Source organism: Aedes albopictus, chromosome 1 (genome assembly GCF_035046485.1).
Source record: "Aedes albopictus strain Foshan chromosome 1, AalbF5, whole genome shotgun sequence".
Taxonomy (NCBI): Eukaryota; Metazoa; Arthropoda; class Insecta; order Diptera; family Culicidae; genus Aedes; species Aedes albopictus.
In genome coordinates this window covers 234863406-234873988 of record NC_085136.1, presented here as the reverse complement: position 1 = coordinate 234873988, position 10583 = coordinate 234863406, and positions in this window count along the sequence as shown.

The window sequence follows — 10583 nt, the reverse complement described above, 5'->3', positions numbered from 1 at the left end:
CAAGTGGCCTTAATCCAAGAACCTTCGACCCTTCGTAAGGGGGATTTATCTCTAGGAAACTCTGTGAACCAGGTGTTTGCTACGTCTTTGAATTAACCACCAGCGATGTTTGGTTTACTTACCGCATGGTGAACCATCCCCTACCGATGCTTTCAAACAAGTCATCGCATACTGCACTTCAAAAGGCCTTCCGCTAATTACTGGCAGTGATGCTAATGCTCACCATATCATCTGGAGCAGCCCAGACATTAACTTGAGAAGCTCTAGTTTGGTGGAGTACTTAAGTACATAATTAGTACAGATCTAGGATTACTTAACATAGGCAACAGCCCAACCTTCATGGTATCTGGTAGAGAGGAAATGTTAGACATAACGCTTTGCTCTTGTAGAACTAGTCAAGCAACGATTAGAAAATAGAGTGTTTATGGATGCCTCCAAAGGGGAGTCTTGTCACTACTTTTGTAGAATCTTGTAACAGATCCGGTTTTGGTGAAGGTTGATGGGATTCCTTCAGAAATTAGTCCTCAGATTCCTTCAGAAACTCCTGCGGTTTCCTCAGGGGTTTCTCCAACGGTTCTTTAGAAATTTATTTCAAAGATTTTTTTTAGGGATTCTTCCGGGTATTTCCCCGCTTATTCTTATGATTTCCATGAATTCCGGATGAAATTCCATTAGTAAGTTCTACTGACATTCATCCAGAAATTCCTGTTTGGCATTCTTCTTGGAATTTTCTCTGGGATGTCTCCAGAAATATCTTCCGCATCTATATCGAGGGATTTCTCTAAGGTTTCATTCAGGAGTACCTCCTATGATGTTTTGCATGGACTCTACCTGTGATCCCTTAGGAAATTCTGGCTGAGGTTCCTCCAGTTAGTGTAGTGTACGTATTTTAGCCCGGTGCAGGTATCCTATTCCTGCTAGATTTTTTATCTGCTGGGATTCCTCCTGTGATTTCTATAGGAGTTTTACAAAGAATACCTCTGCATATTCCTGGAATTTTCCAGGGAAACTGTTCTAGGGTGTTTTTTCAGCATTTCTCCTTGGAATTTCCTCGGGAATTCGTCTTCAGAAATTCATCTAGCGATTTTCTGCAGAGTGTCCTCTGAAGATACGCCTTTGTTTCAGTTACTTGTGCAATCACTCCCAGTATTACATGAAATCAAACTCGCTTCCACTGTCGTCTACTGTCATGTCGCTCGATATTTAAAGGGTTAGGGTTATAGATTCAATTCCCGGTCGGCCCATAAATTTTTGTATCAAATATATCCTTGGGGGTCGTCCATAAATGACGTAGCTTTTTTTAAGCGATTTTAAATACCCTCCTCCCCCCTCGTAGCATTTCGTCAAATATTCAGATGTCCCCCTCCATAAATGACGTAGCTTCTTGAACACCCCCCCCCCCTAAAAAAATTTAAAAAATTTCATGTAGAAAAAAAACTCAGATTTAGCTCTGATTTCATTTTATAGAATACTAGCTGTACCCGGCAAACTTTGTCTTGTCTACTGCGTTTTTTGGTGTTTCAAGTTTCTATTCAAGCCCAGGTCCTCGTTCAAAATATATGAAAACCCGATTTTCAAAAACTCTCAATTTTCCCATGTTTTTTTGCCTTATAAACCTTCCTTGGGTGAAAACTAACAGAACAAAACTAAGACGATCAAAATCGGACCATCCGTTCGCAAGTTATGCGCAGTCCCACGTATGCCACTGCATTTTTATATATATATAAATTATGATAAAAAAAAAAACAACAATAGCAAAATAACATTGCCGACTGCCAGGATCAGATCGCCGACATCAAGACCATAGGTGCAACCAGTGGAGATTATCACCAAAGCTAATGTCTCAATAAACTACCCATCGTTCTGCTTGATGCCGGAAATTGATGTTCCCAATATAATTAAATACTATATTAACTCTTCCGAAGATATTAGTTTGCTCTCTAATGAATCTCTTCAAAATATCAAATTGGTTTCATTTGAATAAAATTCACCACGTCATTTCTTCTAAAACTCTTACAGCAGTTCATTTTGGAATTACTCTAGTAGTTTTTTTTAGCAATCCCGTTTTGAGAATTTCTCCCTTTTTTATTCCTCCAGGATTTCCTTCTGGGATATCTCCAAGAATTTCCTTTGGGATTCCATATTTGAAAATTCCTCTTTATTGTATTCCTTCAGGGGTTCCTTCAGAGATCCCTCCAATATTTCCTTCCGGAGTTCCTTCATAGATTGCTCCCAAACGTTCCTTCTGAGATTTCTCCAGCAGTTTGTTTTCTAATGTTTTTTTTTTTCTAAAAGTTTATCCATGGTTTCCTTCAACATCTCTTTCAAGGTTTTCTTCTCCTTTCTTCCACCAGCAGTTCCTTCGATCAGCTCTTCAGGGATTTTAACCGGATTTTTTTTTTAGATTCCATAAGAAATTATTTTTGTGTTTCTCAAAGAATTTCCTTTCGGAACTCCTCCAGGAATTCCTTCTTAATATTCTTCAGTAATTCACTTGGATATTCATTCCGAGATCTCGGCAGGAAACCCCACCGGTCTTCAAAAGCCCTCTCAAGAATTGCTTCTGGGATTCTTCCAGGGGTTTTTTTTCGGATTCCTTCAGGAATTCCCTCCTGGATACTTCTGAAATTCCTCATGGACTTTCTTCTAGGATTTATCCAGGATTTTTATTTCCGGGACTCCTCCAGGAACTTTTTCCGGCATCCCTCCATTCTCTTAGAATTCCGCGAGGAATCCCTTTACGGATTCCTCCCATTGTTTCTTCTGGAATTCCTCCAGGATTTTCTTTCTTATATTTCACCAGGAGTTATGTCCAGATAATCTTCCGGGATTTCCCAAAAGTTACATTCGAGATTCCTTCCGGGATTTTTTCAAAAATTTCTTCCGTGTTTTCTGTAGAAGTTAAACCAGGAGTTCCTTCTGAGAATCTAAAAATATCGTAGTTTGGGGGCTATCGACTGTGAAAACTCATGTTGAAATGGTTTTCGGCTTATGCAGTCGGAAGACCAGCTAAAACGTTATTTTTGATTCTGATCCGACGTTTCCCAACGTTAACCCATTCTAATCCTCAGAAAAAGGACCAATAAAGGCCCGAAACGTCGGATCATAATCAAAAATAAAGTTTTAGCTGGTCTTCCGACTGCATAAGCCGAAAACCATTTCAACATCTAAAAATATTTCTTTCTAAGACTCTTCCAGGATTTTATTCAAGATTTTTCCGAATGTTCCATCTAGAACTGCTCAAGGAACTCCTCACGGAGTTTCTTTTGAAATTTCTCTATGATTTCCTTTCCAAATTCCTCCAGGAGTTCCTTCTGAGATTCCTCCATATCCTTTTGGAATGTTTTCAGAAGTCTTTTTTTTCTGGGATTCCCAGTAGGAATTACTGTGGAAATGTTATTCTTCTCCTGTTGGGGAAACCTATAAAGAACACCATGAGAAATTCCTTACAAAGCTGCTAGAGGAGCTCCTTAAGAAATTGTTGGAGGAATTCTTCGAGGAAGTACTGTAGAAAAGAGTTCCTGAAATAATGCCATAATGCCAAACACTTCTTTGCAACCTTAGCGGCGTGCAGTGCTCTATAGCAAGCAACAAACTATTGGTCGTGAGAAGCATTTGAGCAAAATTGATTTTTGTCTGCAAACACAATGCATTATTCTTTACGCAGGATTTCAAAACCATTTTCTCAGATACAGTTGTTGCGTCCGATAGCTGCATATCTTATTAAATGAAGTTGCCTTTAATCTTCATTGCTGGTGATTTACATTGATGTGAATGAAAAGAAAAATAATTCATGCAATATTTTTTTTTCGATTTACTGGATAATGATACTTAATGCAAGTAAAAATTTTATTAAATACGAAATACTTTTTTCAATAGGCTTAGTAGAAAGCTACGTAGCATATCATAAACCCCTACCCCCTATCGTCACACTTCGTCACAAAATCACAAACACCCCCCTCCCCCTAAAAAGCTACGTCATTTATGGACGCCCCCTTGGCCGAGCAAAGGTGAAGAAACAGGATGAAGGTCAAATATTGACAAATTGATAATCGGTACCTTTGCTTTAATGTTGTTATTCCCTTCAGCTCGGGTTACATCGCTTTTTGTATATGATTTGGTAGAAGCGCATCACAGTTAAAAATAATTTGATTTACACCCTAAAATAATCGACCGTGTGGACGGCCGACTGTTTCTCCCCAAGTCTTGCGGCGAGACGATGATGACCACGACGACGGTCGAACTGCTCCTATACAAGACCTGGTGATCAGTAACGAATAACGACTGCCTGCAGTAGGGAATGCAGCAGCAGGTTATCCACCAACCGCACAGCCATTGACTACGCGACGACGACATAACACTACCGCGTGGTGCGATCGATGCTAAACTATTTGCCACACCCAATGCCAAAACCTACACATCCGATGTCGTTGGTTGATGCTGCCAACCTGCCGCCACTAGGTAGCCCCAACATGTGTAGGTCGATCTGATTCAGAAAAACTGCACCGGGCACAGTGAGGTGTCGTTATGGAAATTATGGTCAAAATTTCATGTTGGTCATGGCGTCCCGTAACGTGGGTAGATCACCTTAGAATGGTGCGTTGCGGTGTAAGATCTACCTAATCAAATTTTGATCTTGATATTTACCGTATTTTTAAATATTCCAAGATCAAAGTTTGATGCTCTTTCCCTTTTGTTTTGTAGTATTTGTGTTTCAATGTACTGCTAATTAACATTTTATTTCAGCAGGATTCAGGTAAATGTATCGTACGATATAAATAATATTTCAAAAATATGTAACTGTGGCGAGCGTATCACTAATATGTAGCTTATTTGACGTACAATGTTAATATTATTTTATATTTCAGATTATCAACCGAAGAATCTAATAATTCAACCAAATGACCACAAGATGACGGATGAATTGGACAGACAACTGATTCGAAGCAGTCTAACAATGGTGTGCCTGAACGTTAACCAAGCGTATCCTTTGGAGTTTACCCTTCCACTAACAACACCCAAATTCCCGTGACACCTAGGCCTGAGAGATCGTAGAGTTGTCTACATTTTTCATAGGTGTCCAAAACTAACCATCCTTTCCCATTCCTCAGCAGTCGCAAGGACGTGGCCAGGACAGTGCTCGACCATTGGAGGATTGCGTCAGTCTTGTCTAAAAGTCAGAGATTAGTCCCAAATCTTTGTGCTTTGGTTAGGACGGGAAGGAGGCAACCCTCATAACAGCGGTCTAGGACTGTACCACCTACGAATTTGTGCGACTCGCTTAATGCTAATGCTAATGCTAATGCTAAAATTTCATGTTGGTCATGGCTGATGATGGTCGCTGTCGGAGTGGATACATCGATGAAGGTAATTGGGCTCTTCAATAGTTCCCAGATTTAGGCATAAGCCGAATCTCTTGTCTACCCAAAAAATCATCATTTTTTGTGCCCGGTAACTATATTTAAAACGCATGTGAAGCCTGTATGGGAAAATGTTTTTGTATCACTCTATGAAGGCCGAAGGTATTTCCAGATGAAGGCTGACAAAGTATTTCCAAAAGATCATTTTATCACTCATCGAACGTCCAAGTTTTTTATTGCTGTACAATGGCTGAATAAACTGTTTTTCAGCTTGATTTCAAAAACTTAAGCTGAATAAGCTGTTATTCAGCTAGCATTGTTTCCTTGGGAAGGTACAACTCAGAATATTTCGACGTGACAAAGGTTCGAGGTGGTGACTGCGAATTTTCATTCAAAAATTGCCTTCTATCGTTTCCCTCTGCAGCTGAATAAAGCAAAACCAACAACAACATCCTCTAGCATCTGTTCGACTCGAGTCGAGTTTGAGGAGCTCGAAGAATCGCGGTCGTGCACAACCTCCTACGGTGATGCTTGACTGCACGTAGCTCTAGGGCAACTATATTACTTTCCTAGGAGGATGAACGCTGATGATGGCGGGAAGGGACACGACAATGACGAAACAACCCAAGTAACAATTATACTTTTGTGGCAATCCTGAAGAAATTTCTAAGATAGAATAATAAAACTTAGCAATAAAGCTCTTTGTTCTGCAAATCTGAGATAAAATAGGTATAAAACATCCATAAGACTAATCTGGCCCACTCTTCAGGAGATCTTCAAAGCTGCGTTTGAAGACTGCTTTGAAACTAATTGTATTTATGTACATGCGCTGATGATTGATTATAAGAACTTCATGGAACTATAACAAGAATATCTTGAGGCATGTTGATCTTTTAGCTGTCTTTCTCAAAAGTGTCAACAGTGCATAATAAATGAAATCTTTTACCTGAGCATTATGCAGATGCAAACAAGTTTTGTTTCATGGGTGAAATAATAATTGAACTGCGAATTAATTTTCATCAAATTGAAATGGCTAAAACATTTAAATTGCCTGACAGGGAATCGAAATGTTTCGTGCCATACCCACTTTTTCGTTGATATGCCACCCAAAACATACGAAAATTACAACGCGCCTCAAAAATAATATCAATCATTAATATACGAAGACATAAATTTCCTTTAAAAACAAAAGGCTACGCCACTTTTTCAATTCTTTCTAAGCATGGCTGCCGTTCCAAGCGAACAAAACTCATGCAGCCGCCATCAATTGTTATCACCTTTAATCCAAACTCCCTCAAAACAATGATGGAACCAAGTCACCTTGCATGAACGCTACAGCCTTTATTGAAGATTGTTTTTACTAGTTATGATCTTAAGGCAGATTTGTTCATCTTAAATGAAACTTATTCGTTTTATACAAGAGTACCAGCCTTTGACAATTGTTTGTTTACGTTTTCGATGCTAGAAAGTTGTCTCTGTACATTTCGCGGTATTTCGCGTCAAGATGTGCCAATTCTATTTTGTTTCCCTGTATTTTTGCTATTAATAATGAAGTGCAACTTAATACTACAATTACACTATTTGGCATGAGCTTGAGCAGAATCACAGTAAGTACCCATTTCATTTTCGATTCGCATAGCTATGGCCTGTGTAAGAAACTGGTTGAAGGCAGGACGACAGCAGCCAGCTACTCGCATTTTTGATTGGCCGTAAAATCATTATTTCGTTGACATGATTACTTTTTAGCACAAGAATGGCTAAATTATCAGTGAGCAAACATGTTTATGTGTTTATATTTGCATGAGAACGCGGTTTTTCAACCAATTTGTTACATTCATTATTTGGATTGAAAAATAGTTTGTTGTCTTATTATTATTTCGCATAGTTCTTGTTCCAGAGTAATGGCTCTAGCTCAAGAATAGAAGGCTTCAAGAAGTTTTTAAAGGAGAATTAGCCAGATGAAATGCACTTGAATAAACGAAGCTTAAACTTTTAATAAAATATGTTTTTTTTTTTTTTTACTTATTCGTTTATTTGGAAGGCTCGGGCGCCACATGGGCATAACTGAGCCGAAATCTTTTGTTTTTTTTACAATGGTTATACATTTTACAATTTATTACTGCCTTAAAACTATGTTAGTTTGGGAAGCCGAAGTACTCGCGGCTGTTTCGAGGTTAAGGATTGAAGAAAAAAAAATGGGAAGGACGGATTTATGGGTTTAAAACTAAATTATTTGCTAACTTATACTAAAACTTTGATGGGACAAATTGTCCATATCTGTAACGGAATCAAAAAGAAAGGACTTTATCGGTAGAAAACGACAAGAAGAGGACAAACGGAAGGGGGTGACGACAGACAGGGGCGAACAACAAAACCAAAAGGCGGACAACGAAAACAAGGAACGTACTACATCAAACTCTGACATCAACACGTTTCAAAAACTGGTAAATCAGGTTCATGTATTCCAAATCAAGTCCTGCCAACACTTCTCTAACGGGTTTCTGTTGTTTTCCTCGGACCCTGAGAATTTCATGTAGCTCAGATCTGACCTCACTATACTCATTGCATCCCCACACGACATGTTCGATATCCTGGTAAGCCACGCCACAGACACAGAGATTGCTTTCTGAGAGCCCAACACGGAAGGTATGTGCGTTCAACAAATAGTGGTTGGACATCAACCGACACATTACACGAATGAAATCGCGGCTCAAATCCAACCCTTTGAACCATGGCTTCTTCGACACCTGTGGAATGATGGAGTGCAACCATCTACCCATCTCTCCATCTCTCCATTTGTGTTGCCAGCTGATCAAGGTCTCCTGACGGGCCAATGCAAAAAATTCGTCGAAGACGATTTGACGCTCATAAATATCGCCTTCGCTAGCGCCCACCTTAGCCAGAGAGTCCGCTTTCTCATTGCCCGGAATTGAGCAATGTGAAGGGACCCAAGCTATGGTGATGATGTATGAGCGTTTGGACAAAGCACTCAAGACTTGGCGTATTCCTTTCAGGAAGTACGCTGAGTGCTTCATCGGTTTCATTGACCGAACAGCCTCCAGAGAGCTTAGACTGTCGGTAAAAATGAAGTAGTGCTCAGGTGGGAGAGTGCGAATGTACTCTAAGGTGTAGTATATAGCCGCTAGCTCAGCAATATATACCGAACATGGCTTTTGAAGCATAAAGGTGGCGCTATGAAATTCGTTGTAGACACCGAATCCAGTCGAATCATCGGTTTTGGAACCATCTGTGAAGAACTGTCTGGCCCCGCTAACATGCCCGAACTTACTTGCAAAAATTTGTGGAATACCTATGGAACGAAAAGATTCCGGTATACCGGTGATCTCATCCTTCATAGAGAGATCAAAATCCACAGAGGAGCTGTCGAAGTCTGAGAAGTTGTCACGATTGGTGTTAACCGGAGATGGGCTTACCTCCAGCGTCATGTACCAGTAGTACACACTCATAAAACGAGTTTGGGGATTCTGTTCGAGCAGCTTTTCGAAGTTTTCTATGACCAACGGATTCACAACCTCGCATCGGATGAGGAACCGGAACGACAACTCCGCAAAGCGGTCTGTCAGAGGCTGTACACCAGCAAGTACCTCTAAACTCATTGTGTGAGTCGAGTTCATGCAACCTAACGCGATCCGAAGGCAACGGTACTGAACCCGTTGAAGCTTCAGCAAGTGTGTTTTCGCCGCGGATTGAAAACAGAAGCTACCGTATTCTAAAACCGATAGAATGGTTGTTTGGTACAGCCTGATCAGATCTTCCGGGTGTGCTCCCCACCATGTTCCGGTAATAGTTCGCATAAAGTTGATTCGTTTTTGGCATTTCTGTATCAGATACACAATGTGCTTCCCCCAGGTGCATTTGGAGTCGAACCAGACGCCGAGGTATTGTGAAGACATGCTATGAGTGATTGTCTTACCCATCAGAACGAGCGGAAACTTTGCCGGTTTGTGTTTTTTAGAAAAGACAACCATCTCAGTTTTCTCCGGAGAGAACTCGATACCCAGCTTGAGAGCCCAAGTAGACAAATTGTCCAAAGTATCCTGTAGTGGTCCTTGCAGATCGACTGCTATTGATCCCGTTACAGAGACAACACAGTCATCCGCAAGCTGCCTTAACGTGCAGTTTTCCATGAGACAATCATCTATGTCTCTAACATAAAAGTTGTAAAGAAGGGGGCTTAGACATGAACCCTGGGGGAGGCCCATGTAGCTAATTCGTGAAACTGTCAAGTCACCATGAGCGAAACTCATCTGCTTCTCAAACAGCAAATTATACAAAAAGTTGTTAAGAATTGGGGAAAGGCCACAGTCGTGTAGTTTGTCGGAAAGAACATCGACACAAACTGAATCAAAAGCACCCTTAATATCCAAAAACACTGAGCCCATTTGCTGCTTTTGAGCAAAGGCAAGCTGAATTTCTGAAGAAAGCAACGCAAGACAGTCGTTCGTACCTTTGCCTCTGCGGAAACCAAACTGTGTGTCTGACAACATGCCATTCGATTCAACCCATTTGTCCAGTCGAAAGAGAATCATCTTCTCCAACAGCTTCCGTAGACAAGACAACATCGCGATTGGACGGTACGAATTATGATCCGACGCGGGTTTCCCGGGTTTTTGAACAGCTATCACCCTCACTTGTCTCCAATCATCCGGAACGATGTTGTTATCCAGGAACTGATTGAACAAGTTCAACAAGCGCCTCTTAGCGACGTCGGGGAGGTTTTTAAGCAAGTTGAACTTGATTCGATCCATTCCTGGAGCGGAATTGTTACATGAAAGAAGAGCAAGTGAGAATTCAATCATTGAAAACGGCCTATCCATGTCGTCCCTATCGTCGGAAACATCACGAATTATTCGCTCCACGGGCACGGAATCTGGACAAACTTTTTTTGCGAACTTGAGGATCCATCGAGGAGAGCTTTCTCGATCCTCGTTGACCGACGACGCGTTACGCATTCTTCTACCGACGTTCCAAAGAGTTCTCATCGAAGTCTCGCGCGACAAACCCTCGACGAACCGACGCCAGTAACCGCTTTTCTTCGCCTTGATCAAGTTCTTGAACTTGCTTTCAAGGGAAGCGAACCGCTTGAAGTTTTCGACCGAACCGCGTTTCCGAAACTCTTTGAACGCCGCGGATTTCTCGCGATATATTTCTGTACACTCACTATCCCACCACGGATTGGGGGGTTTCCTGCGAACCGACGGA